Source organism: Haliotis asinina, chromosome 14, assembly GCF_037392515.1.
Source record: "Haliotis asinina isolate JCU_RB_2024 chromosome 14, JCU_Hal_asi_v2, whole genome shotgun sequence".
NCBI lineage: Eukaryota > Metazoa > Mollusca > Gastropoda > Lepetellida > Haliotidae > Haliotis > Haliotis asinina.
Genome location: NC_090293.1, coordinates 25,880,553 through 25,903,052, shown reverse-complemented (window position 1 = coordinate 25,903,052; position 22,500 = coordinate 25,880,553). Strand labels below are relative to the sequence as shown.

The 22,500-nt window shown below is 42.6% G+C and overlaps 51 non-coding genes across 51 annotated transcripts; all 51 read right to left on the bottom strand.

Moving 5' to 3' along the window:
- Positions 1-412: 412 nt before the first annotated feature.
- Trnaq-uug (transfer RNA glutamine (anticodon UUG)) lies at positions 413-484 on the bottom strand. The gene has a single exon. It is a non-coding gene; the product is annotated as a tRNA-Gln (tRNA).
- Positions 485-748: 264 nt separating this feature from the next.
- Trnaq-cug (transfer RNA glutamine (anticodon CUG)) lies at positions 749-820 on the bottom strand. The gene has a single exon. It is a non-coding gene; the product is annotated as a tRNA-Gln (tRNA).
- A 465-nt stretch (positions 821-1,285) lies between these two features.
- On the bottom strand, positions 1,286-1,357 carry Trnaq-uug (transfer RNA glutamine (anticodon UUG)). Its single transcript has one exon. It is a non-coding gene; the product is annotated as a tRNA-Gln (tRNA).
- Positions 1,358-1,621: 264 nt separating this feature from the next.
- On the bottom strand, positions 1,622-1,693 carry Trnaq-cug (transfer RNA glutamine (anticodon CUG)). The gene has a single exon. It is a non-coding gene; the product is annotated as a tRNA-Gln (tRNA).
- A 463-nt stretch (positions 1,694-2,156) lies between these two features.
- Trnaq-uug (transfer RNA glutamine (anticodon UUG)) lies at positions 2,157-2,228 on the bottom strand. The gene has a single exon. It is a non-coding gene; the product is annotated as a tRNA-Gln (tRNA).
- Positions 2,229-2,492: 264 nt separating this feature from the next.
- Positions 2,493-2,564, bottom strand: Trnaq-cug (transfer RNA glutamine (anticodon CUG)). The gene has a single exon. It is a non-coding gene; the product is annotated as a tRNA-Gln (tRNA).
- Positions 2,565-3,029: 465 nt separating this feature from the next.
- Positions 3,030-3,101, bottom strand: Trnaq-uug (transfer RNA glutamine (anticodon UUG)). Its single transcript has one exon. It is a non-coding gene; the product is annotated as a tRNA-Gln (tRNA).
- Positions 3,102-3,365: 264 nt separating this feature from the next.
- Positions 3,366-3,437, bottom strand: Trnaq-cug (transfer RNA glutamine (anticodon CUG)). The gene has a single exon. It is a non-coding gene; the product is annotated as a tRNA-Gln (tRNA).
- A 465-nt stretch (positions 3,438-3,902) lies between these two features.
- Positions 3,903-3,974, bottom strand: Trnaq-uug (transfer RNA glutamine (anticodon UUG)). The gene has a single exon. It is a non-coding gene; the product is annotated as a tRNA-Gln (tRNA).
- A 264-nt stretch (positions 3,975-4,238) lies between these two features.
- Positions 4,239-4,310, bottom strand: Trnaq-cug (transfer RNA glutamine (anticodon CUG)). The gene has a single exon. It is a non-coding gene; the product is annotated as a tRNA-Gln (tRNA).
- A 463-nt stretch (positions 4,311-4,773) lies between these two features.
- Positions 4,774-4,845, bottom strand: Trnaq-uug (transfer RNA glutamine (anticodon UUG)). Its single transcript has one exon. It is a non-coding gene; the product is annotated as a tRNA-Gln (tRNA).
- Positions 4,846-5,105: 260 nt separating this feature from the next.
- Trnaq-cug (transfer RNA glutamine (anticodon CUG)) lies at positions 5,106-5,181 on the bottom strand. The gene has a single exon. It is a non-coding gene; the product is annotated as a tRNA-Gln (tRNA).
- A 465-nt stretch (positions 5,182-5,646) lies between these two features.
- Positions 5,647-5,718, bottom strand: Trnaq-uug (transfer RNA glutamine (anticodon UUG)). The gene has a single exon. It is a non-coding gene; the product is annotated as a tRNA-Gln (tRNA).
- Positions 5,719-5,978: 260 nt separating this feature from the next.
- Trnaq-cug (transfer RNA glutamine (anticodon CUG)) lies at positions 5,979-6,054 on the bottom strand. The gene has a single exon. It is a non-coding gene; the product is annotated as a tRNA-Gln (tRNA).
- Positions 6,055-6,519: 465 nt separating this feature from the next.
- Positions 6,520-6,591, bottom strand: Trnaq-uug (transfer RNA glutamine (anticodon UUG)). The gene has a single exon. It is a non-coding gene; the product is annotated as a tRNA-Gln (tRNA).
- A 264-nt stretch (positions 6,592-6,855) lies between these two features.
- Trnaq-cug (transfer RNA glutamine (anticodon CUG)) lies at positions 6,856-6,927 on the bottom strand. The gene has a single exon. It is a non-coding gene; the product is annotated as a tRNA-Gln (tRNA).
- A 465-nt stretch (positions 6,928-7,392) lies between these two features.
- Positions 7,393-7,464, bottom strand: Trnaq-uug (transfer RNA glutamine (anticodon UUG)). Its single transcript has one exon. It is a non-coding gene; the product is annotated as a tRNA-Gln (tRNA).
- A 260-nt stretch (positions 7,465-7,724) lies between these two features.
- Trnaq-cug (transfer RNA glutamine (anticodon CUG)) lies at positions 7,725-7,800 on the bottom strand. The gene has a single exon. It is a non-coding gene; the product is annotated as a tRNA-Gln (tRNA).
- A 465-nt stretch (positions 7,801-8,265) lies between these two features.
- On the bottom strand, positions 8,266-8,337 carry Trnaq-uug (transfer RNA glutamine (anticodon UUG)). The gene has a single exon. It is a non-coding gene; the product is annotated as a tRNA-Gln (tRNA).
- A 264-nt stretch (positions 8,338-8,601) lies between these two features.
- Trnaq-cug (transfer RNA glutamine (anticodon CUG)) lies at positions 8,602-8,673 on the bottom strand. The gene has a single exon. It is a non-coding gene; the product is annotated as a tRNA-Gln (tRNA).
- Positions 8,674-9,138: 465 nt separating this feature from the next.
- Trnaq-uug (transfer RNA glutamine (anticodon UUG)) lies at positions 9,139-9,210 on the bottom strand. Its single transcript has one exon. It is a non-coding gene; the product is annotated as a tRNA-Gln (tRNA).
- Positions 9,211-9,474: 264 nt separating this feature from the next.
- Positions 9,475-9,546, bottom strand: Trnaq-cug (transfer RNA glutamine (anticodon CUG)). Its single transcript has one exon. It is a non-coding gene; the product is annotated as a tRNA-Gln (tRNA).
- A 465-nt stretch (positions 9,547-10,011) lies between these two features.
- On the bottom strand, positions 10,012-10,083 carry Trnaq-uug (transfer RNA glutamine (anticodon UUG)). Its single transcript has one exon. It is a non-coding gene; the product is annotated as a tRNA-Gln (tRNA).
- A 264-nt stretch (positions 10,084-10,347) lies between these two features.
- Positions 10,348-10,419, bottom strand: Trnaq-cug (transfer RNA glutamine (anticodon CUG)). Its single transcript has one exon. It is a non-coding gene; the product is annotated as a tRNA-Gln (tRNA).
- Positions 10,420-10,884: 465 nt separating this feature from the next.
- On the bottom strand, positions 10,885-10,956 carry Trnaq-uug (transfer RNA glutamine (anticodon UUG)). Its single transcript has one exon. It is a non-coding gene; the product is annotated as a tRNA-Gln (tRNA).
- A 264-nt stretch (positions 10,957-11,220) lies between these two features.
- On the bottom strand, positions 11,221-11,292 carry Trnaq-cug (transfer RNA glutamine (anticodon CUG)). Its single transcript has one exon. It is a non-coding gene; the product is annotated as a tRNA-Gln (tRNA).
- A 465-nt stretch (positions 11,293-11,757) lies between these two features.
- Positions 11,758-11,829, bottom strand: Trnaq-uug (transfer RNA glutamine (anticodon UUG)). The gene has a single exon. It is a non-coding gene; the product is annotated as a tRNA-Gln (tRNA).
- Positions 11,830-12,093: 264 nt separating this feature from the next.
- Trnaq-cug (transfer RNA glutamine (anticodon CUG)) lies at positions 12,094-12,165 on the bottom strand. Its single transcript has one exon. It is a non-coding gene; the product is annotated as a tRNA-Gln (tRNA).
- A 465-nt stretch (positions 12,166-12,630) lies between these two features.
- On the bottom strand, positions 12,631-12,702 carry Trnaq-uug (transfer RNA glutamine (anticodon UUG)). The gene has a single exon. It is a non-coding gene; the product is annotated as a tRNA-Gln (tRNA).
- A 264-nt stretch (positions 12,703-12,966) lies between these two features.
- On the bottom strand, positions 12,967-13,038 carry Trnaq-cug (transfer RNA glutamine (anticodon CUG)). The gene has a single exon. It is a non-coding gene; the product is annotated as a tRNA-Gln (tRNA).
- A 465-nt stretch (positions 13,039-13,503) lies between these two features.
- Positions 13,504-13,575, bottom strand: Trnaq-uug (transfer RNA glutamine (anticodon UUG)). Its single transcript has one exon. It is a non-coding gene; the product is annotated as a tRNA-Gln (tRNA).
- Positions 13,576-13,839: 264 nt separating this feature from the next.
- Positions 13,840-13,911, bottom strand: Trnaq-cug (transfer RNA glutamine (anticodon CUG)). The gene has a single exon. It is a non-coding gene; the product is annotated as a tRNA-Gln (tRNA).
- Positions 13,912-14,376: 465 nt separating this feature from the next.
- On the bottom strand, positions 14,377-14,448 carry Trnaq-uug (transfer RNA glutamine (anticodon UUG)). Its single transcript has one exon. It is a non-coding gene; the product is annotated as a tRNA-Gln (tRNA).
- Positions 14,449-14,712: 264 nt separating this feature from the next.
- Positions 14,713-14,784, bottom strand: Trnaq-cug (transfer RNA glutamine (anticodon CUG)). Its single transcript has one exon. It is a non-coding gene; the product is annotated as a tRNA-Gln (tRNA).
- A 465-nt stretch (positions 14,785-15,249) lies between these two features.
- Positions 15,250-15,321, bottom strand: Trnaq-uug (transfer RNA glutamine (anticodon UUG)). Its single transcript has one exon. It is a non-coding gene; the product is annotated as a tRNA-Gln (tRNA).
- A 264-nt stretch (positions 15,322-15,585) lies between these two features.
- Trnaq-cug (transfer RNA glutamine (anticodon CUG)) lies at positions 15,586-15,657 on the bottom strand. Its single transcript has one exon. It is a non-coding gene; the product is annotated as a tRNA-Gln (tRNA).
- Positions 15,658-16,122: 465 nt separating this feature from the next.
- Trnaq-uug (transfer RNA glutamine (anticodon UUG)) lies at positions 16,123-16,194 on the bottom strand. The gene has a single exon. It is a non-coding gene; the product is annotated as a tRNA-Gln (tRNA).
- Positions 16,195-16,458: 264 nt separating this feature from the next.
- On the bottom strand, positions 16,459-16,530 carry Trnaq-cug (transfer RNA glutamine (anticodon CUG)). The gene has a single exon. It is a non-coding gene; the product is annotated as a tRNA-Gln (tRNA).
- Positions 16,531-16,995: 465 nt separating this feature from the next.
- Trnaq-uug (transfer RNA glutamine (anticodon UUG)) lies at positions 16,996-17,067 on the bottom strand. Its single transcript has one exon. It is a non-coding gene; the product is annotated as a tRNA-Gln (tRNA).
- Positions 17,068-17,331: 264 nt separating this feature from the next.
- Trnaq-cug (transfer RNA glutamine (anticodon CUG)) lies at positions 17,332-17,403 on the bottom strand. The gene has a single exon. It is a non-coding gene; the product is annotated as a tRNA-Gln (tRNA).
- A 465-nt stretch (positions 17,404-17,868) lies between these two features.
- On the bottom strand, positions 17,869-17,940 carry Trnaq-uug (transfer RNA glutamine (anticodon UUG)). Its single transcript has one exon. It is a non-coding gene; the product is annotated as a tRNA-Gln (tRNA).
- A 264-nt stretch (positions 17,941-18,204) lies between these two features.
- On the bottom strand, positions 18,205-18,276 carry Trnaq-cug (transfer RNA glutamine (anticodon CUG)). The gene has a single exon. It is a non-coding gene; the product is annotated as a tRNA-Gln (tRNA).
- A 465-nt stretch (positions 18,277-18,741) lies between these two features.
- Positions 18,742-18,813, bottom strand: Trnaq-uug (transfer RNA glutamine (anticodon UUG)). The gene has a single exon. It is a non-coding gene; the product is annotated as a tRNA-Gln (tRNA).
- Positions 18,814-19,077: 264 nt separating this feature from the next.
- On the bottom strand, positions 19,078-19,149 carry Trnaq-cug (transfer RNA glutamine (anticodon CUG)). Its single transcript has one exon. It is a non-coding gene; the product is annotated as a tRNA-Gln (tRNA).
- A 465-nt stretch (positions 19,150-19,614) lies between these two features.
- Trnaq-uug (transfer RNA glutamine (anticodon UUG)) lies at positions 19,615-19,686 on the bottom strand. Its single transcript has one exon. It is a non-coding gene; the product is annotated as a tRNA-Gln (tRNA).
- A 264-nt stretch (positions 19,687-19,950) lies between these two features.
- Positions 19,951-20,022, bottom strand: Trnaq-cug (transfer RNA glutamine (anticodon CUG)). The gene has a single exon. It is a non-coding gene; the product is annotated as a tRNA-Gln (tRNA).
- A 465-nt stretch (positions 20,023-20,487) lies between these two features.
- Positions 20,488-20,559, bottom strand: Trnaq-uug (transfer RNA glutamine (anticodon UUG)). Its single transcript has one exon. It is a non-coding gene; the product is annotated as a tRNA-Gln (tRNA).
- Positions 20,560-20,823: 264 nt separating this feature from the next.
- Trnaq-cug (transfer RNA glutamine (anticodon CUG)) lies at positions 20,824-20,895 on the bottom strand. The gene has a single exon. It is a non-coding gene; the product is annotated as a tRNA-Gln (tRNA).
- Positions 20,896-21,360: 465 nt separating this feature from the next.
- Trnaq-uug (transfer RNA glutamine (anticodon UUG)) lies at positions 21,361-21,432 on the bottom strand. Its single transcript has one exon. It is a non-coding gene; the product is annotated as a tRNA-Gln (tRNA).
- Positions 21,433-21,696: 264 nt separating this feature from the next.
- Positions 21,697-21,768, bottom strand: Trnaq-cug (transfer RNA glutamine (anticodon CUG)). The gene has a single exon. It is a non-coding gene; the product is annotated as a tRNA-Gln (tRNA).
- Positions 21,769-22,233: 465 nt separating this feature from the next.
- On the bottom strand, positions 22,234-22,305 carry Trnaq-uug (transfer RNA glutamine (anticodon UUG)). The gene has a single exon. It is a non-coding gene; the product is annotated as a tRNA-Gln (tRNA).
- Between the last annotated feature and the right edge of the window lie 195 nt (positions 22,306-22,500).

Below are 22,500 nucleotides of genomic sequence, written 5' to 3'. Positions count from 1 at the left end.
CCTTGAGATTGGCGTGACTGAGCCACTGTGACGCCTGCTAAATTCCATGTGCGACTTGTCAAGGTGTAGTTGTGGTGTGGGACATGTGCTACATTGTCAGGACGTAGATACTACGCAATAAGGTACCTCACAAAGTCAATCAGCAGGGCGTTTCGTCTTAATTTCATCTCTGTCTATTCTCTGCCTTCAGATGTTGACATTTCTATTTAATGGGGACATTACTTCTGACCGAACATTGACGTTTGCTTCCCAATGGAGAAATGTGTTATGTAAACAATTATATTGCAGGCGCTTTGGTTGGTTTATATACGCCCAACATCATCAATGAGAATGACCTTCCTTTCGTTGAAGTCATCAGTGGCTATCTTACGTGCATTTGGGCCAATTTGACATTGTTCTGCTGCAAAAATATAGGTCCCACCGAGATTTGAACTCGGATCGCTGGATTCAAAGTCCAGAGTGCTAACCATTACACCATGGGACCAGTTGACAGCTTAGCCTAATAGATAGGGATCATTTTCCAGTTAAGCTAAGAGGAAGTATCTGGGGACACACACATGTTGTTATCCTACATTAGATTGTGGTCTGGGAGAAACCCTTAAAATGGAATAATATTAGGCATTGGATTTGGGTGTGATGTAGAGGTGTAAAGGTAGTTTGCCACGACCAGTGTAGTCTTCTGATTCATTATGCTTTGTTTCCCACATCCCAATCAAAATGAATGAAAATCTTGCTAAAAAACATCGGTAGGTCCTACCGAGATTTGAACTCGGATTGCTGGATTCAGAGTCCAGAGTGCTAACCATTACACCATAGGACCGCACATCACAGTACCAAAGTCTTAAGCATTACAGACTTACTGATAATCCCTTCCCTTGAGATTGGCGTGACTGAGCCACTGTGACGCCTGCTAAATTCCATGTGCGACTTGTCAAGGTGTAGTTGTGGTGTGGGACATGTGCTACATTGTCAGGACGTAGATACTACGCAATAAGGTACCTCACAAAGTCAATCAGCAGGGCGTTTCGTCTTAATTTTATCTCTGTCTATTCTCTGCCTTCAGATGTTGACATTTCTATTTAATGGGGACATTACTTCTGACCGAACATTGACGTTTGCTTCCCAATGGAGAAATGTGTTATGTAAACAATTATATTGCAGGCGCTTTGGTTGGTTTATATACGCCCAACATAATCAATGAGAATGACCTTCCTTTCGTTGAAGTCATCAGTGGCTATCTTACGTGCATTTGGGCCAATTTGACATTGTTCTGCTGCAAAAATATAGGTCCCACCGAGATTTGAACTCGGATCGCTGGATTCAAAGTCCAGAGTGCTAACCATTACACCATGGGACCAGTTGACAGCTTAGCCTAATAGATAGGGATCATTTTCCAGTTAAGCTAAGAGGAAGTATCTGGGGACACACACATGTTGTTATCCTACATTAGATTGTGGTCTGGGAGAAACCCTTAAAATGGAATAATATTAGGCATTGGATTTGGGTGTGATGTAGAGGTGCAAAGGTAGTTTGCCACGACCAGTGTAGTCTTCTGATTCATTATGCTTTGTTTCCCACATCCCAATCAAAATGAATGAAAATCTTGCTAAAAAACATTGGTAGGTCCTACCGAGATTTGAACTCGGATCGCTGGATTCAGAGTCCAGAGTGCTAACCATTACACCATAGGACCGCACATCACAGTACCAAAGTCTTAAGCATTACAGACTTACTGATAATCCCTTCCCGAGATTGGCGTGACTGAGCCACTGTGACGCCTGCTAAATTCCATGTGCGACTTGTCAAGGTGTAGTTGTGGTGTGGGACATGTGCTACATTGTCAGGACGTAGATACTACGCAATAAGGTACCTCACAAAGTCAATCAGCAGGGCGTTTCGTCTTAATTTCATCTCTGTCTATTCTCTGCCTTCAGATGTTGACATTTCTTTTTCATGGAGACATTACTTCTGACCGAACATTGACGTTTGCTTCCCAATGGAGAAATGTGTTATGTAAACAATTATATTGCAGGCGCTTTGGTTGGTTTATATACGCCCAGCATCATCAATGAGAATGACCTTCCTTTCGTTGAAGTCATCAGTGGCTATCTTACGTGGATTTGGGCCAATTTGACATTGTTCTGCTGCAAAAATATAGGTCCCACCGAGATTTGAACTCGGATCGCTGGATTCAAAGTCCAGAGTGCTAACCATTACACCATGGGACCAGTTGACAGCTTAGCCTAATAGATAGGGATCATTTTCCAGTTAAGCTAAGAGGAAGTATCTGGGGACACACACATGTTGTTATCCTACATTAGATTGTGGTCTGGGAGAAACCCTTAAAATGGAATAATATTAGGCATTGGATTTGGGTGTGATGTAGAGGTGCAAAGGTAGTTTGCCACGACCAGTGTAGTCTTCTGATTCATTATGCTTTGTTTCCCACATCCCAATCAAAATGAATGAAAATCTTGCTAAAAAACATCGGTAGGTCCTACCGAGATTTGAACTTAGATCGCTGGATTCAGAGTCCAGAGTGCTAACCATTACACCATAGGACCGCACATCACAGTACCAAAGTCTTAAGCATTACAGACTTACTGATAATCCCTTCCCTTGAGATTGGCGTGACTGAGCCACTGTGACGCCTGCTAAATTCCATGTGCGACTTGTCAAGGTGTAGTTGTGGTGTGGGACATGTGCTACATTGTCAGGACGTAGATACTACGCAATAAGGTACCTCACAAAGTCAATCAGCAGGGCGTTTCGTCTTAATTTCATCTCTGTCTATTCTCTGCCTTCAGATGTTGACATTTCTATTTAATGGGGACATTACTTCTGACCGAACATTGACGTTTGCTTCCCAATGGAGAAATGTGTTATGTAAACAATTATATTGCAGGCGCTTTGGTTGGTTTATATACGCCCAACATCATCAATGAGAATGACCTTCCTTTCGTTGAAGTCATCAGTGGCTATCTTACGTGCATTTGGGCCAATTTGACATTGTTCTGCTGCAAAAATATAGGTCCCACCGAGATTTGAACTCGGATCGCTGGATTCAAAGTCCAGAGTGCTAACCATTACACCATGGGACCAGTTGACAGCTTAGCCTAATAGATAGGGATCATTTTCCAGTTAAGCTAAGAGGAAGTATCTGGGGACACACACATGTTGTTATCCTACATTAGATTGTGGTCTGGGAGAAACCCTTAAAATGGAATAATATTAGGCATTGGATTTGGGTGTGATGTAGAGGTGTAAAGGTAGTTTGCCACGACCAGTGTAGTCTTCTGATTCATTATGCTTTGTTTCCCACATCCCAATCAAAATGAATGAAAATCTTGCTAAAAAACATCGGTAGGTCCTACCGAGATTTGAACTCGGATTGCTGGATTCAGAGTCCAGAGTGCTAACCATTACACCATAGGACCGCACATCACAGTACCAAAGTCTTAAGCATTACAGACTTACTGATAATCCCTTCCCTTGAGATTGGCGTGACTGAGCCACTGTGACGCCTGCTAAATTCCATGTGCGACTTGTCAAGGTGTAGTTGTGGTGTGGGACATGTGCTACATTGTCAGGACGTAGATACTACGCAATAAGGTACCTCACAAAGTCAATCAGCAGGGCGTTTCGTCTTAATTTTATCTCTGTCTATTCTCTGCCTTCAGATGTTGACATTTCTATTTAATGGGGACATTACTTCTGACCGAACATTGACGTTTGCTTCCCAATGGAGAAATGTGTTATGTAAACAATTATATTGCAGGCGCTTTGGTTGGTTTATATACGCCCAACATAATCAATGAGAATGACCTTCCTTTCGTTGAAGTCATCAGTGGCTATCTTACGTGCATTTGGGCCAATTTGACATTGTTCTGCTGCAAAAATATAGGTCCCACCGAGATTTGAACTCGGATCGCTGGATTCAAAGTCCAGAGTGCTAACCATTACACCATGGGACCAGTTGACAGCTTAGCCTAATAGATAGGGATCATTTTCCAGTTAAGCTAAGAGGAAGTATCTGGGGACACACACATGTTGTTATCCTACATTAGATTGTGGTCTGGGAGAAACCCTTAAAATGGAATAATATTAGGCATTGGATTTGGGTGTGATGTAGAGGTGCAAAGGTAGTTTGCCACGACCAGTGTAGTCTTCTGATTCATTATGCTTTGTTTCCCACATCCCAATCAAAATGAATGAAAATCTTGCTAAAAAACATTGGTAGGTCCTACCGAGATTTGAACTCGGATCGCTGGATTCAGAGTCCAGAGTGCTAACCATTACACCATAGGACCGCACATCACAGTACCAAAGTCTTAAGCATTACAGACTTACTGATAATCCCTTCCCGAGATTGGCGTGACTGAGCCACTGTGACGCCTGCTAAATTCCATGTGCGACTTGTCAAGGTGTAGTTGTGGTGTGGGACATGTGCTACATTGTCAGGACGTAGATACTACGCAATAAGGTACCTCACAAAGTCAATCAGCAGGGCGTTTCGTCTTAATTTCATCTCTGTCTATTCTCTGCCTTCAGATGTTGACATTTCTTTTTCATGGAGACATTACTTCTGACCGAACATTGACGTTTGCTTCCCAATGGAGAAATGTGTTATGTAAACAATTATATTGCAGGCGCTTTGGTTGGTTTATATACGCCCAGCATCATCAATGAGAATGACCTTCCTTTCGTTGAAGTCATCAGTGGCTATCTTACGTGGATTTGGGCCAATTTGACATTGTTCTGCTGCAAAAATATAGGTCCCACCGAGATTTGAACTCGGATCGCTGGATTCAAAGTCCAGAGTGCTAACCATTACACCATGGGACCAGTTGACAGCTTAGCCTAATAGATAGGGATCATTTTCCAGTTAAGCTAAGAGGAAGTATCTGGGGACACACACATGTTGTTATCCTACATTAGATTGTGGTCTGGGAGAAACCCTTAAAATGGAATAATATTAGGCATTGGATTTGGGTGTGATGTAGAGGTGTAAAGGTAGTTTGCCACGACCAGTGTAGTCTTCTGATTCATTATGCTTTGTTTCCCACATCCCAATCAAAATGAATGAAAATCTTGCTAAAAAACATCGGTAGGTCCTACCGAGATTTGAACTCGGATCGCTGGATTCAGAGTCCAGAGTGCTAACCATTACACCATAGTACCGCACATCACAGTACCAAAGTCTTAAGCATTACAGACTTACTGATAATCCCTTTCCTTGAGATTGGCGTGACTGAGCCACTGTGACGCCTGCTAAATTCCATGTGCGACTTGTCAAGGTGTAGTTTTGGTGTGGGACATGTGCTACATTGTCAGGACGTAGATACTACGCAATAAGGTACCTCACAAAGTCAATCAGCAGGGCGTTTCGTCTTAATTTCATCTCTGTCTATTCTCTGCCTTCAGATCTTGACATTTCTTTTTCATGGGGACATTACTTCTGACCGAACATTCACGTTTGCTTCCCAATGGAGAAATGTGTTATGTAAACAATTATATTGCAGGCGCTTTGGTTGGTTTATATACCCCCAACATCATCAATGAGAATGACCTTCCTTTCGTTGAAGTCATCAGTGGCTATCTTACGTGCATTTGGGCCAATTTGACATTGTTCTGCTGCAAAAATATAGGTCCCACCGAGATTTGAACTCGGATCGCTGGATTCAAAGTCCAGAGTGCTAACCATTACACCATGGGACCAGTTGACAGCTTAGCCTAATAGATAGGGATCATTTTCCAGTTAAGCTAAGAGGAAGTATCTGGGGACACACACATGTTGTTATCCTACATTAGATTGTGGTCTGGGAGAAACCCTTAAAATGGAATAATATTAGGCATTGGATTTGGGTGTGATGTAGAGGTGTAAAGGTAGTTTGCCACGACCAGTGTAGTCTTCTGATTCATTATGCTTTGTTTCCCACATCCCAATCAAAATGAATGAAAATCTTGCTAAAAAACATCGGTAGGTCCTACCGAGATTTGAACTCGGATCGCTGGATTCAGAGTCCAGAGTGCTAACCATTACACCATAGTACCGCACATCACAGTACCAAAGTCTTAAGCATTACAGACTTACTGATAATCCCTTTCCTTGAGATTGGCGTGACTGAGCCACTGTGACGCCTGCTAAATTCCATGTGCGACTTGTCAAGGTGTAGTTTTGGTGTGGGACATGTGCTACATTGTCAGGACGTAGATACTACGCAATAAGGTACCTCACAAAGTCAATCAGCAGGGCGTTTCGTCTTAATTTCATCTCTGTCTATTCTCTGCCTTCAGATCTTGACATTTCTTTTTCATGGGGACATTACTTCTGACCGAACATTGACGTTTGCTTCCCAATGGAGAAATGTGTTATGTAAACAATTATATTGCAGGCGCTTTGGTTGGTTTATATACCCCCAACATCATCAATGAGAATGACCTTCCTTTCGTTGAAGTCATCAGTGGCTATCTTACGTGCATTTGGGCCAATTTGACATTGTTCTGCTGCAAAAATATAGGTCCCACCGAGATTTGAACTCGGATCGCTGGATTCAAAGTCCAGAGTGCTAACCATTACACCATGGGACCAGTTGACAGCTTAGCCTAATAGATAGGGATCATTTTCCAGTTAAGCTAAGAGGAAGTATCTGGGGACACACACATGTTGTTATCCTACATTAGATTGTGGTCTGGGAGAAACCCTTAAAATGGAATAATATTAGGCATTGGATTTGGGTGTGATGTAGAGGTGTAAAGGTAGTTTGCCACGACCAGTGTAGTCTTCTGATTCATTATGCTTTGTTTCCCACATCCCAATCAAAATGAATGAAAATCTTGCTAAAAAACATCGGTAGGTCCTACCGAGATTTGAACTCGGATCGCTGGATTCAGAGTCCAGAGTGCTAACCATTACACCATAGGACCGCACATCACAGTACCAAAGTCTTAAGCATTACAGACTTACTGATAATCCCTTCCCTTGAGATTGGCGTGACTGAGCCACTGTGACGCCTGCTAAATTCCATGTGCGACTTGTCAAGGTGTAGTTGTGGTGTGGGGCATGTGCTACATTGTCAGGACGTAGATACTACGCAATAAGGTACCTCACAAAGTCAATCAGCAGGGCGTTTCGTCTTAATTTCATCTCTGTCTATTCTCTGCCTTCAGATCTTGACATTTCTTTTTCATGGGGACATTACTTCTGACCGAACATTGACGTTTGCTTCTCAATGGAGAAATGTGTTATGTAAACAATTATATTGCAGGCGCTTTGGTTGGTTTATATACCCCCAACATCATCAATGAGAATGACCTTCCTTTCGTTGAAGTCATCAGTGGCTATCTTACGTGCATTTGGGCCAATTTGACATTGTTCTGCTGCAAAAATATAGGTCCCACCGAGATTTGAACTCGGATCGCTGGATTCAAAGTCCAGAGTGCTAACCATTACACCATGGGACCAGTTGACAGCTTAGCCTAATAGATAGGGATCATTTTCCAGTTAAGCTAAGAGGAAGTATCCGGGGACACACACATGTTGTTATCCTACATTAGATTGTGGTCTGGGAGAAACCCTTAAAATGGAATAATATTAGGCATTGGATTTGGGTGTGATGTAGAGGTGTAAAGGTAGTTTGCCACGACCAGTGTAGTCTTCTGATTCATTATGCTTTGTTTCCCACATCCCAATCAAAATGAATGAAAATCTTGCTAAAAAACATCGGTAGGTCCTACCGAGATTTGAACTCGGATCGCTGGATTCAGAGTCCAGAGTGCTAACCATTACACCATAGTACCGCACATCACAGTACCAAAGTCTTAAGCATTACAGACTTACTGATAATCCCTTTCCTTGAGATTGGCGTGACTGAGCCACTGTGACGCCTGCTAAATTCCATGTGCGACTTGTCAAGGTGTAGTTTTGGTGTGGGACATGTGCTACATTGTCAGGACGTAGATACTACGCAATAAGGTACCTCACAAAGTCAATCAGCAGGGCGTTTCGTCTTAATTTCATCTCTGTCTATTCTCTGCCTTCAGATCTTGACATTTCTTTTTCATGGGGACATTACTTCTGACCGAACATTGACGTTTGCTTCCCAATGGAGAAATGTGTTATGTAAACAATTATATTGCAGGCGCTTTGGTTGGTTTATATACCCCCAACATCATCAATGAGAATGACCTTCCTTTCGTTGAAGTCATCAGTGGCTATCTTACGTGCATTTGGGCCAATTTGACATTGTTCTGCTGCAAAAATATAGGTCCCACCGAGATTTGAACTCGGATCGCTGGATTCAAAGTCCAGAGTGCTAACCATTACACCATGGGACCAGTTGACAGCTTAGCCTAATAGATAGGGATCATTTTCCAGTTAAGCTAAGAGGAAGTATCTGGGGACACACACATGTTGTTATCCTACATTAGATTGTGGTCTGGGAGAAACCCTTAAAATGGAATAATATTAGGCATTGGATTTGGGTGTGATGTAGAGGTGTAAAGGTAGTTTGCCACGACCAGTGTAGTCTTCTGATTCATTATGCTTTGTTTCCCACATCCCAATCAAAATGAATGAAAATCTTGCTAAAAAACATCGGTAGGTCCTACCGAGATTTGAACTCGGATCGCTGGATTCAGAGTCCAGAGTGCTAACCATTACACCATAGGACCGCACATCACAGTACCAAAGTCTTAAGCATTACAGACTTACTGATAATCCCTTCCCTTGAGATTGGCGTGACTGAGCCACTGTGACGCCTGCTAAATTCCATGTGCGACTTGTCAAGGTGTAGTTGTGGTGTGGGGCATGTGCTACATTGTCAGGACGTAGATACTACGCAATAAGGTACCTCACAAAGTCAATCAGCAGGGCGTTTCGTCTTAATTTCATCTCTGTCTATTCTCTGCCTTCAGATCTTGACATTTCTTTTTCATGGGGACATTACTTCTGACCGAACATTGACGTTTGCTTCTCAATGGAGAAATGTGTTATGTAAACAATTATATTGCAGGCGCTTTGGTTGGTTTATATACCCCCAACATCATCAATGAGAATGACCTTCCTTTCGTTGAAGTCATCAGTGGCTATCTTACGTGCATTTGGGCCAATTTGACATTGTTCTGCTGCAAAAATATAGGTCCCACCGAGATTTGAACTCGGATCGCTGGATTCAAAGTCCAGAGTGCTAACCATTACACCATGGGACCAGTTGACAGCTTAGCCTAATAGATAGGGATCATTTTCCAGTTAAGCTAAGAGGAAGTATCCGGGGACACACACATGTTGTTATCCTACATTAGATTGTGGTCTGGGAGAAACCCTTAAAATGGAATAATATTAGGCATTGGATTTGGGTGTGATGTAGAGGTGTAAAGGTAGTTTGCCACGACCAGTGTAGTCTTCTGATTCATTATGCTTTGTTTCCCACATCCCAATCAAAATGAATGAAAATCTTGCTAAAAAACATCGGTAGGTCCTACCGAGATTTGAACTCGGATTGCTGGATTCAGAGTCCAGAGTGCTAACCATTACACCATAGGACCGCACATCACAGTACCAAAGTCTTAAGCATTACAGACTTACTGATAATCCCTTCCCTTGAGATTGGCGTGACTGAGCCACTGTGACGCCTGCTAAATTCCATGTGCGACTTGTCAAGGTGTAGTTGTGGTGTGGGACATGTGCTACATTGTCAGGACGTAGATACTACGCAATAAGGTACCTCACAAAGTCAATCAGCAGGGCGTTTCGTCTTAATTTCATCTCTGTTTATTCTCTGCCTTCAGATGTTGACATTTCTTTTTCATGGGGACATTACTTCTGACCGAACATTGACGTTTGCTTCCCAATGGAGAAATGTGTTATGTAAACAATTATATTGCAGGCGCTTTGGTTGGTTTATATACCCCCAACATCATCAATGAGAATGACCTTCCTTTCGTTGAAGTCATCAGTGGCTATCTTACGTGCATTTGGGCCAATTTGACATTGTTCTGCTGCAAAAATATAGGTCCCACCGAGATTTGAACTCGGATCGCTGGATTCAAAGTCCAGAGTGCTAACCATTACACCATGGGACCAGTTGACAGCTTAGCCTAATAGATAGGGATCATTTTCCAGTTAAGCTAAGAGGAAGTATCTGGGGACACACACATGTTGTTATCCTACATTAGATTGTGGTCTGGGAGAAACCCTTAAAATGGAATAATATTAGGCATTGGATTTGGGTGTGATGTAGAGGTGTAAAGGTAGCTTGCCACGACCAGTGTAGTCTTCTGATTCATTATGCTTTGTTTCCCACATCCCAATCAAAATGAATGAAAATCTTGCTAAAAAACATCGGTAGGTCCTACCGAGATTTGAACTCGGATCGCTGGATTCAGAGTCCAGAGTGCTAACCATTACACCATAGGACCGCACATCACAGTACCAAAGTCTTAAGCATTACAGACTTACTGATAATCCCTTCCCTTGAGATTGGCGTGACTGAGCCACTGTGACGCCTGCTAAATTCCATGTGCGACTTGTCAAGGTGTAGTTGTGGTGTGGGACATGTGCTACATTGTCAGGACGTAGATACTACGCAATAAGGTACCTCACAAAGTCAATCAGCAGGGCGTTTCGTCTTAATTTCATCTCTGTCTATTCTCTGCCTTCAGATCTTGACATTTCTTTTTCATGGGGACATTACTTCTGACCGAACATTGACGTTTGCTTCCCAATGGAGAAATGTGTTATGTAAACAATTATATTGCAGGCGCTTTGGTTGGTTTATATACCCCCAACATCATCAATGAGAATGACCTTCCTTTCGTTGAAGTCATCAGTGGCTATCTTACGTGCATTTGGGCCAATTTGACATTGTTCTGCTGCAAAAATATAGGTCCCACCGAGATTTGAACTCGGATCGCTGGATTCAAAGTCCAGAGTGCTAACCATTACACCATGGGACCAGTTGACAGCTTAGCCTAATAGATAGGGATCATTTTCCAGTTAAGCTAAGAGGAAGTATCTGGGGACACACACATGTTGTTATCCTACATTAGATTGTGGTCTGGGAGAAACCCTTAAAATGGAATAATATTAGGCATTGGATTTGGGTGTGATGTAGAGGTGTAAAGGTAGTTTGCCACGACCAGTGTAGTCTTCTGATTCATTATGCTTTGTTTCCCACATCCCAATCAAAATGAATGAAAATCTTGCTAAAAAACATCGGTAGGTCCTACCGAGATTTGAACTCGGATCGCTGGATTCAGAGTCCAGAGTGCTAACCATTACACCATAGGACCGCACATCACAGTACCAAAGTCTTAAGCATTACAGACTTACTGATAATCCCTTCCCTTGAGATTGGCGTGACTGAGCCACTGTGACGCCTGCTAAATTCCATGTGCGACTTGTCAAGGTGTAGTTGTGGTGTGGGACATGTGCTACATTGTCAGGACGTAGATACTACGCAATAAGGTACCTCACAAAGTCAATCAGCAGGGCGTTTCGTCTTAATTTCATCTCTGTCTATTCTCTGCCTTCAGATCTTGACATTTCTTTTTCATGGGGACATTACTTCTGACCGAACATTGACGTTTGCTTCCCAATGGAGAAATGTGTTATGTAAACAATTATATTGCAGGCGCTTTGGTTGGTTTATATACCCCCAACATCATCAATGAGAATGACCTTCCTTTCGTTGAAGTCATCAGTGGCTATCTTACGTGCATTTGGGCCAATTTGACATTGTTCTGCTGCAAAAATATAGGTCCCACCGAGATTTGAACTCGGATCGCTGGATTCAAAGTCCAGAGTGCTAACCATTACACCATGGGACCAGTTGACAGCTTAGCCTAATAGATAGGGATCATTTTCCAGTTAAGCTAAGAGGAAGTATCCGGGGACACACACATGTTGTTATCCTACATTAGATTGTGGTCTGGGAGAAACCCTTAAAATGGAATAATATTAGGCATTGGATTTGGGTGTGATGTAGAGGTGTAAAGGTAGTTTGCCACGACCAGTGTAGTCTTCTGATTCATTATGCTTTGTTTCCCACATCCCAATCAAAATGAATGAAAATCTTGCTAAAAAACATCGGTAGGTCCTACCGAGATTTGAACTCGGATCGCTGGATTCAGAGTCCAGAGTGCTAACCATTACACCATAGGACCGCACATCACAGTACCAAAGTCTTAAGCATTACAGACTTACTGATAATCCCTTCCCTTGAGATTGGCGTGACTGAGCCACTGTGACGCCTGCTAAATTCCATGTGCGACTTGTCAAGGTGTAGTTGTGGTGTGGGGCATGTGCTACATTGTCAGGACGTAGATACTACGCAATAAGGTACCTCACAAAGTCAATCAGCAGGGCGTTTCGTCTTAATTTCATCTCTGTCTATTCTCTGCCTTCAGATCTTGACATTTCTTTTTCATGGGGACATTACTTCTGACCGAACATTGACGTTTGCTTCCCAATGGAGAAATGTGTTATGTAAACAATTATATTGCAGGCGCTTTGGTTGGTTTATATACCCCCAACATCATCAATGAGAATGACCTTCCTTTCGTTGAAGTCATCAGTGGCTATCTTACGTGCATTTGGGCCAATTTGACATTGTTCTGCTGCAAAGATATAGGTCCCACCGAGATTTGAACTCGGATCGCAGGATTCAAAGTCCAGAGTGCTAACCATTACACCATGGGACCAGTTGACAGCTTAGCCTAATAGATAGGGATCATTTTCCAGTTAAGCTAAGAGGAAGTATCTGGGGACACACACATGTTGTTATCCTACATTAGATTGTGGTCTGGGAGAAACCCTTAAAATGGAATAATATTAGGCATTGGATTTGGGTGTGATGTAGAGGTGTAAAGGTAGTTTGCCACGACCAGTGTAGTCTTCTGATTCATTATGCTTTGTTTCCCACATCCCAATCAAAATGAATGAAAATCTTGCTAAAAAACATCGGTAGGTCCTACCGAGATTTGAACTCGGATTGCTGGATTCAGAGTCCAGAGTGCTAACCATTACACCATGGGACCGCACATCACAGTACCAAAGTCTTAAGCATTACAGACTTACTGATAATCCCTTCCCTTGAGATTGGCGTGACTGAGCCACTGTGACGCCTGCTAAATTCCATGTGCGACTTGTCAAGGTGTAGTTGTGGTGTGGGACATGTGCTACATTGTCAGGACGTAGATACTACGCAATAAGGTACCTCACAAAGTCAATCAGCAGGGCGTTTCGTCTTAATTTCATCTCTGTTTATTCTCTGCCTTCAGATGTTGACATTTCTTTTTCATGGGGACATTACTTCTGACCGAACATTGACGTTTGCTTCCCAATGGAGAAATGTGTTATGTAAACAATTATATTGCAGGCGCTTTGGTTGGTTTATATACCCCCAACATCATCAATGAGAATGACCTTCCTTTCGTTGAAGTCATCAGTGGCTATCTTACGTGCATTTGGGCCAATTTGACATTGTTCTGCTGCAAAAATATAGGTCCCACCGAGATTTGAACTCGGATCGCTGGATTCAAAGTCCAGAGTGCTAACCATTACACCATGGGACCAGTTGACAGCTTAGCCTAATAGATAGGGATCATTTTCCAGTTAAGCTAAGAGGAAGTATCTGGGGACACACACATCTTGTTATCCTACATTAGATTGTGGTCTGGGAGAAACCCTTAAAATGGAATAATATTAGGCATTGGATTTGGGTGTGATGTAGAGGTGTAAAGGTAGTTTGCCACGACCAGTGTAGTCTTCTGATTCATTATGCTTTGTTTCCCACATCCCAATCAAAATGAATGAAAATCTTGCTAAAAAACATCGGTAGGTCCTACCGAGATTTGAACTCGGATCGCTGGATTCAGAGTCCAGAGTGCTAACCATTACACCATAGGACCGCACATCACAGTACCAAAGTCTTAAGCATTACAGACTTACTGATAATCCCTTCCCTTGAGATTGGCGTGACTGAGCCACTGTGACGCCTGCTAAATTCCATGTGCGACTTGTCAAGGTGTAGTTGTGGTGTGGGGCATGTGCTACATTGTCAGGACGTAGATACTACGCAATAAGGTACCTCACAAAGTCAATCAGCAGGGCGTTTCGTCTTAATTTCATCTCTGTCTATTCTCTGCCTTCAGATCTTGACATTTCTTTTTCATGGGGACATTACTTCTGACCGAACATTGACGTTTGCTTCTCAATGGAGAAATGTGTTATGTAAACAATTATATTGCAGGCGCTTTGGTTGGTTTATATACCCCCAACATCATCAATGAGAATGACCTTCCTTTCGTTGAAGTCATCAGTGGCTATCTTACGTGCATTTGGGCCAATTTGACATTGTTCTGCTGCAAAAATATAGGTCCCACCGAGATTTGAACTCGGATCGCAGGATTCAAAGTCCAGAGTGCTAACCATTACACCATGGGACCAGTTGACAGCTTAGCCTAATAGATAGGGATCATTTTCCAGTTAAGCTAAGAGGAAGTATCTGGGGACACACACATGTTGTTATCCTACATTAGATTGTGGTCTGGGAGAAACCCTTAAAATGGAATAATATTAGGCATTGGATTTGGGTGTGATGTAGAGGTGTAAAGGTAGTTTGCCACGACCAGTGTAGTCTTCTGATTCATTATGCTTTGTTTCCCACATCCCAATCAAAATGAATGAAAATCTTGCTAAAAAACATCGGTAGGTCCTACCGAGATTTGAACTCGGATCGCTGGATTCAGAGTCCAGAGTGCTAACCATTACACCATAGGACCGCACATCACAGTACCAAAGTCTTAAGCATTACAGACTTACTGATAATCCCTTCCCTTGAGATTGGCGTGACTGAGCCACTGTGACGCCTGCTAAATTCCATGTGCGACTTGTCAAGGTGTAGTTGTGGTGTGGGACATGTGCTACATTGTCAGGACGTAGATACTACGCAATAAGGTACCTCACAAAGTCAATCAGCAGGGCGTTTCGTCTTAATTTCATCTCTGTCTATTCTCTGCCTTCAGATCTTGACATTTCTTTTTCATGGGGACATTACTTCTGACCGAACATTGACGTTTGCTTCCCAATGGAGAAATGTGTTATGTAAACAATTATATTGCAGGCGCTTTGGTTGGTTTATATACCCCCAACATCATCAATGAGAATGACCTTCCTTTCGTTGAAGTCATCAGTGGCTATCTTACGTGCATTTGGGCCAATTTGACATTGTTCTGCTGCAAAGATATAGGTCCCACCGAGATTTGAACTCGGATCGCAGGATTCAAAGTCCAGAGTGCTAACCATTACACCATGGGACCAGTTGACAGCTTAGCCTAATAGATAGGGATCATTTTCCAGTTAAGCTAAGAGGAAGTATCTGGGGACACACACATGTTGTTATCCTACATTAGATTGTGGTCTGGGAGAAACCCTTAAAATGGAATAATATTAGGCATTGGATTTGGGTGTGATGTAGAGGTGTAAAGGTAGTTTGCCACGACCAGTGTAGTCTTCTGATTCATTATGCTTTGTTTCCCACATCCCAATCAAAATGAATGAAAATCTTGCTAAAAAACATTGGTAGGTCCTACCGAGATTTGAACTCGGATCGCTGGATTCAGAGTCCAGAGTGCTAACCATTACACCATAGGACCGCACATCACAGTACCAAAGTCTCAAGCATTACAGACTTACTGATAATCCCTTCCCTTGAGATTGGCGTGACTGAGCCACTGTGACGCCTGCTAAATTCCATGTGCGACTTGTCAAGGTGTAGTTGTGGTGTGGGACATGTGCTACATTGTCAGGACGTAGATACTACGCAATAAGGTACCTCACAAAGTCAATCAGCAGGGCGTTTCGTCTTAATTTCATCTCTGTCTATTCTCTGCCTTCAGATCTTGACATTTCTTTTTCATGGGGACATTACTTCTGACCGAACATTGACGTTTGCTTCCCAATGGAGAAATGTGTTATGTAAACAATTATATTGCAGGCGCTTTGGTTGGTTTATATACCCCCAACATCATCAATGAGAATGACCTTCCTTTCGTTGAAGTCATCAGTGGCTATCTTACGTGCATTTGGGCCAATTTGACATTGTTCTGCTGCAAAAATATAGGTCCCACCGAGATTTGAACTCGGATCGCTGGATTCAAAGTCCAGAGTGCTAACCATTACACCATGGGACCAGTTGACAGCTTAGCCTAATAGATAGGGATCATTTTCCAGTTAAGCTAAGAGGAAGTATCCGGGGACACACACATGTTGTTATCCTACATTAGATTGTGGTCTGGGAGAAACCCTTAAAATGGAATAATATTAGGCATTGGATTTGGGTGTGATGTAGAGGTGTAAAGGTAGTTTGCCACGACCAGTGTAGTCTTCTGATTCATTATGCTTTGTTTCCCACATCCCAATCAAAATGAATGAAAATCTTGCTAAAAAACATCGGTAGGTCCTACCGAGATTTGAACTCGGATCGCTGGATTCAGAGTCCAGAGTGCTAACCATTACACCATAGGACCGCACATCACAGTACCAAAGTCTTAAGCATTACAGACTTACTGATAATCCCTTCCCTTGAGATTGGCGTGACTGAGCCACTGTGACGCCTGCTAAATTCCATGTGCGACTTGTCAAGGTGTAGTTGTGGTGTGGGGCATGTGCTACATTGTCAGGACGTAGATACTACGCAATAAGGTACCTCACAAAGTCAATCAGCAGGGCGTTTCGTCTTAATTTCATCTCTGTCTATTCTCTGCCTTCAGATCTTGACATTTCTTTTTCATGGGGACATTACTTCTGACCGAACATTGACGTTTGCTTCTCAATGGAGAAATGTGTTATGTAAGCAATTATATTGCAGGCGCTTTGGTTGGTTTATATACCCCCAACATCATCAATGAGAATGACCTTCCTTTCGTTGAAGTCATCAGTGGCTATCTTACGTGCATTTGGGCCAATTTGACATTGTTCTGCTGCAAAAATATAGGTCCCACCGAGATTTGAACTCGGATCGCAGGATTCAAAGTCCAGAGTGCTAACCATTACACCATGGGACCAGTTGACAGCTTAGCCTAATAGATAGGGATCATTTTCCAGTTAAGCTAAGAGGAAGTATCTGGGGACACACACATGTTGTTATCCTACATTAGATTGTGGTCTGGGAGAAACCCTTAAAATGGAATAATATTAGGCATTGGATTTGGGTGTGATGTAGAGGTGTAAAGGTAGTTTGCCACGACCAGTGTAGTCTTCTGATTCATTATGCTTTGTTTCCCACATCCCAATCAAAATGAATGAAAATCTTGCTAAAAAACATCGGTAGGTCCTACCGAGATTTGAACTCGGATCGCTGGATTCAGAGTCCAGAGTGCTAACCATTACACCATAGGACCGCACATCACAGTACCAAAGTCTTAAGCATTACAGACTTACTGATAATCCCTTCCCTTGAGATTGGCGTGACTGAGCCACTGTGACGCCTGCTAAATTCCATGTGCGACTTGTCAAGGTGTAGTTGTGGTGTGGGACATGTGCTACATTGTCAGGACGTAGATACTACGCAATAAGGTACCTCACAAAGTCAATCAGCAGGGCGTTTCGTCTTAATTTCATCTCTGTCTATTCTCTGCCTTCAGATCTTGACATTTCTTTTTCATGGGGACATTACTTCTGACCGAACATTGACGTTTGCTTCCCAATGGAGAAATGTGTTATGTAAACAATTATATTGCAGGCGCTTTGGTTGGTTTATATACCCCCAACATCATCAATGAGAATGACCTTCCTTTCGTTGAAGTCATCAGTGGCTATCTTACGTGCATTTGGGCCAATTTGACATTGTTCTGCTGCAAAGATATAGGTCCCACCGAGATTTGAACTCGGATCGCAGGATTCAAAGTCCAGAGTGCTAACCATTACACCATGGGACCAGTTGACAGCTTAGCCTAATAGATAGGGATCATTTTCCAGTTAAGCTAAGAGGAAGTATCTGGGGACACACACATGTTGTTATCCTACATTAGATTGTGGTCTGGGAGAAACCCTTAAAATGGAATAATATTAGGCATTGGATTTGGGTGTGATGTAGAGGTGTAAAGGTAGTTTGCCACGACCAGTGTAGTCTTCTGATTCATTATGCTTTGTTTCCCACATCCCAATCAAAATGAATGAAAATCTTGCTAAAAAACATTGGTAGGTCCTACCGAGATTTGAACTCGGATCGCTGGATTCAGAGTCCAGAGTGCTAACCATTACACCATAGGACCGCACATCACAGTACCAAAGTCTCAAGCATTACAGACTTACTGATAATCCCTTCCCTTGAGATTGGCGTGACTGAGCCACTGTGACGCCTGCTAAATTCCATGTGCGACTTGTCAAGGTGTAGTTGTGGTGTGGGACATGTGCTACATTGTCAGGACGTAGATACTACGCAATAAGGTACCTCACAAAGTCAATCAGCAGGGCGTTTCGTCTTAATTTCATCTCTGTCTATTCTCTGCCTTCAGATCTTGACATTTCTTTTTCATGGGGACATTACTTCTGACCGAACATTGACGTTTGCTTCCCAATGGAGAAATGTGTTATGTAAACAATTATATTGCAGGCGCTTTGGTTGGTTTATATACCCCCAACATCATCAATGAGAATGACCTTCCTTTCGTTGAAGTCATCAGTGGCTATCTTACGTGCATTTGGGCCAATTTGACATTGTTCTGCTGCAAAAATATAGGTCCCACCGAGATTTGAACTCGGATCGCTGGATTCAAAGTCCAGAGTGCTAACCATTACACCATGGGACCAGTTGACAGCTTAGCCTAATAGATAGGGATCATTTTCCAGTTAAGCTAAGAGGAAGTATCCGGGGACACACACATGTTGTTATCCTACATTAGATTGTGGTCTGGGAGAAACCCTTAAAATGGAATAATATTAGGCATTGGATTTGGGTGTGATGTAGAGGTGTAAAGGTAGTTTGCCACGACCAGTGTAGTCTTCTGATTCATTATGCTTTGTTTCCCACATCCCAATCAAAATGAATGAAAATCTTGCTAAAAAACATCGGTAGGTCCTACCGAGATTTGAACTCGGATCGCTGGATTCAGAGTCCAGAGTGCTAACCATTACACCATAGGACCGCACATCACAGTACCAAAGTCTTAAGCATTACAGACTTACTGATAATCCCTTCCCTTGAGATTGGCGTGACTGAGCCACTGTGACGCCTGCTAAATTCCATGTGCGACTTGTCAAGGTGTAGTTGTGGTGTGGGGCATGTGCTACATTGTCAGGACGTAGATACTACGCAATAAGGTACCTCACAAAGTCAATCAGCAGGGCGTTTCGTCTTAATTTCATCTCTGTCTATTCTCTGCCTTCAGATCTTGACATTTCTTTTTCATGGGGACATTACTTCTGACCGAACATTGACGTTTGCTTCTCAATGGAGAAATGTGTTATGTAAACAATTATATTGCAGGCGCTTTGGTTGGTTTATATACCCCCAACATCATCAATGAGAATGACCTTCCTTTCGTTGAAGTCATCAGTGGCTATCTTACGTGCATTTGGGCCAATTTGACATTGTTCTGCTGCAAAAATATAGGTCCCACCGAGATTTGAACTCGGATCGCAGGATTCAAAGTCCAGAGTGCTAACCATTACACCATGGGACCAGTTGACAGCTTAGCCTAATAGATAGGGATCATTTTCCAGTTAAGCTAAGAGGAAGTATCTGGGGACACACACATGTTGTTATCCTACATTAGATTGTGGTCTGGGAGAAACCCTTAAAATGGAATAATATTAGGCATTGGATTTGGGTGTGATGTAGAGGTGTAAAGGTAGTTTGCCACGACCAGTGTAGTCTTCTGATTCATTATGCTTTGTTTCCCACATCCCAATCAAAATGAATGAAAATCTTGCTAAAAAACATCGGTAGGTCCTACCGAGATTTGAACTCGGATCGCTGGATTCAGAGTCCAGAGTGCTAACCATTACACCATAGGACCGCACATCACAGTACCAAAGTCTTAAGCATTACAGACTTACTGATAATCCCTTCCCTTGAGATTGGCGTGACTGAGCCACTGTGACGCCTGCTAAATTCCATGTGCGACTTGTCAAGGTGTAGTTGTGGTGTGGGACATGTGCTACATTGTCAGGACGTAGATACTACGCAATAAGGTACCTCACAAAGTCAATCAGCAGGGCGTTTCGTCTTAATTTCATCTCTGTCTATTCTCTGCCTTCAGATCTTGACATTTCTTTTTCATGGGGACATTACTTCTGACCGAACATTGACGTTTGCTTCCCAATGGAGAAATGTGTTATGTAAACAATTATATTGCAGGCGCTTTGGTTGGTTTATATACCCCCAACATCATCAATGAGAATGACCTTCCTTTCGTTGAAGTCATCAGTGGCTATCTTACGTGCATTTGGGCCAATTTGACATTGTTCTGCTGCAAAGATATAGGTCCCACCGAGATTTGAACTCGGATCGCAGGATTCAAAGTCCAGAGTGCTAACCATTACACCATGGGACCAGTTGACAGCTTAGCCTAATAGATAGGGATCATTTTCCAGTTAAGCTAAGAGGAAGTATCTGGGGACACACACATGTTGTTATCCTACATTAGATTGTGGTCTGGGAGAAACCCTTAAAATGGAATAATATTAGGCATTGGATTTGGGTGTGATGTATAGGTGTAAAGGTAGTTTGCCACGACCAGTGTAGTCTTCTGATTCATTATGCTTTGTTTCCCACATCCCAATCAAAATGAATGAAAATCTTGCTAAAAAACATTGGTAGGTCCTACCGAGATTTGAACTCGGATCGCTGGATTCAGAGTCCAGAGTGCTAACCATTACACCATAGGACCGCACATCACAGTACCAAAGTCTTAAGCATTACAGACTTACTGATAATCCCTTCCCTTGAGACTGGCGTGACTGAGCCACTGTGACGCCTGCTAAATTCCATGTGCGACTTGTCAAGGTGTAGTTGTGGTGTGGGACATGTGCTACATTGTCAGGACGTAGATACTACGCAATAAGGTACCTCACAAAGTCAATCAGCAGGGCGTTTCGTCTTAATTTCATCTCTGTCTATTCTCTGCCTTCAGATCTTGACATTTCTTTTTCATGGGGACATTACTTCTGAAGGAACATTGACGTTTGCTTCTCAATGGAGAAATGTGTTATGTAAACAATTATATTGCAGGCGCTTTGGTTGGTTTATATACCCCCAACATCATCAATGAGAATGACCTTCCTTTCGTTGAAGTCATCAGTGGCTATCTTACGTGCATTTGGGCCAATTTGACATTGTTCTGCTGCAAAAATATAGGTCCCACCGAGATTTGAACTCGGATCGCAGGATTCAAAGTCCAGAGTGCTAACCATTACAGCATGGGACCAGTTGACAGCTTAGCCTAATAGATAGGGATCATTTTCCAGTTAAGCTAAGAGGAAGTATCTGGGGACACACACATGTTGTTATCCTACATTAGATTGTGGTCTGGGAGAAACCCTTAAAATGGAATAATATTAGGCATTGGATTTGGGTGTGATGTAGAGGTGTAAAGGTAGTTTGCCACGACCAGTGTAGTCTTCTGATTCATTATGCTTTGTTTCCCACATCCCAATCAAAATGAATGAAAATCTTGCTAAAAAACATTGGTAGATCCTACCGAGATTTGAACTCGGATCGCTGGATTCAGAGTCCAGAGTGCTAACCATTACACCATAGGACCGCACATCACAGTACCAAAGTCTCAAGCATTACAGACTTACTGATAATCCCTTCCCTTGAGATTGGCGTGACTGAGCCACTGTGACGCCTGCTAAATTCCATGTGCGACTTGTCAAGGTGTAGTTGTGGTGTGGGACATGTGCTACATTGTCAGGACGTAGATACTACGCAATAAGGTACCTCACAAAGTCAATCAGCAGGGCGTTTCGTCTTAATTTCATCTCTGTCTATTCTCTGCCTTCAGATCTTGACATTTCTTTTTCATGGGGACATTACTTCTGACCGAACATTGACGTTTGCTTCCCAATGGAGAAATGTGTTATGTAAACAATTATATTGCAGGCGCTTTGGTTGGTTTATATACCCCCAACATCATCAATGAGAATGACCTTCCTTTCGTTGAAGTCATCAGTGGCTATCTTACGTGCATTTGGGCCAATTTGACATTGTTCTGCTGCAAAAATATAGGTCCCACCGAGATTTGAACTCGGATCGCTGGATTCAAAGTCCAGAGTGCCAACCATTACACCATGGGACCAGTTGACAGCTTAGCCTAATAGATAGGGATCATTTTCCAGTTAAGCTAAGAGGAAGTATCTGGGGACACACACATGTTGTTATCCTACATTAGATTGTGGTCTGGGAGAAACCCTTAAAATGGAATAATATTAGGCATTGGATTTGGGTGTGATGTATAGGTGTAAAGGTAGTTTGCCACGACCAGTGTAGTCTT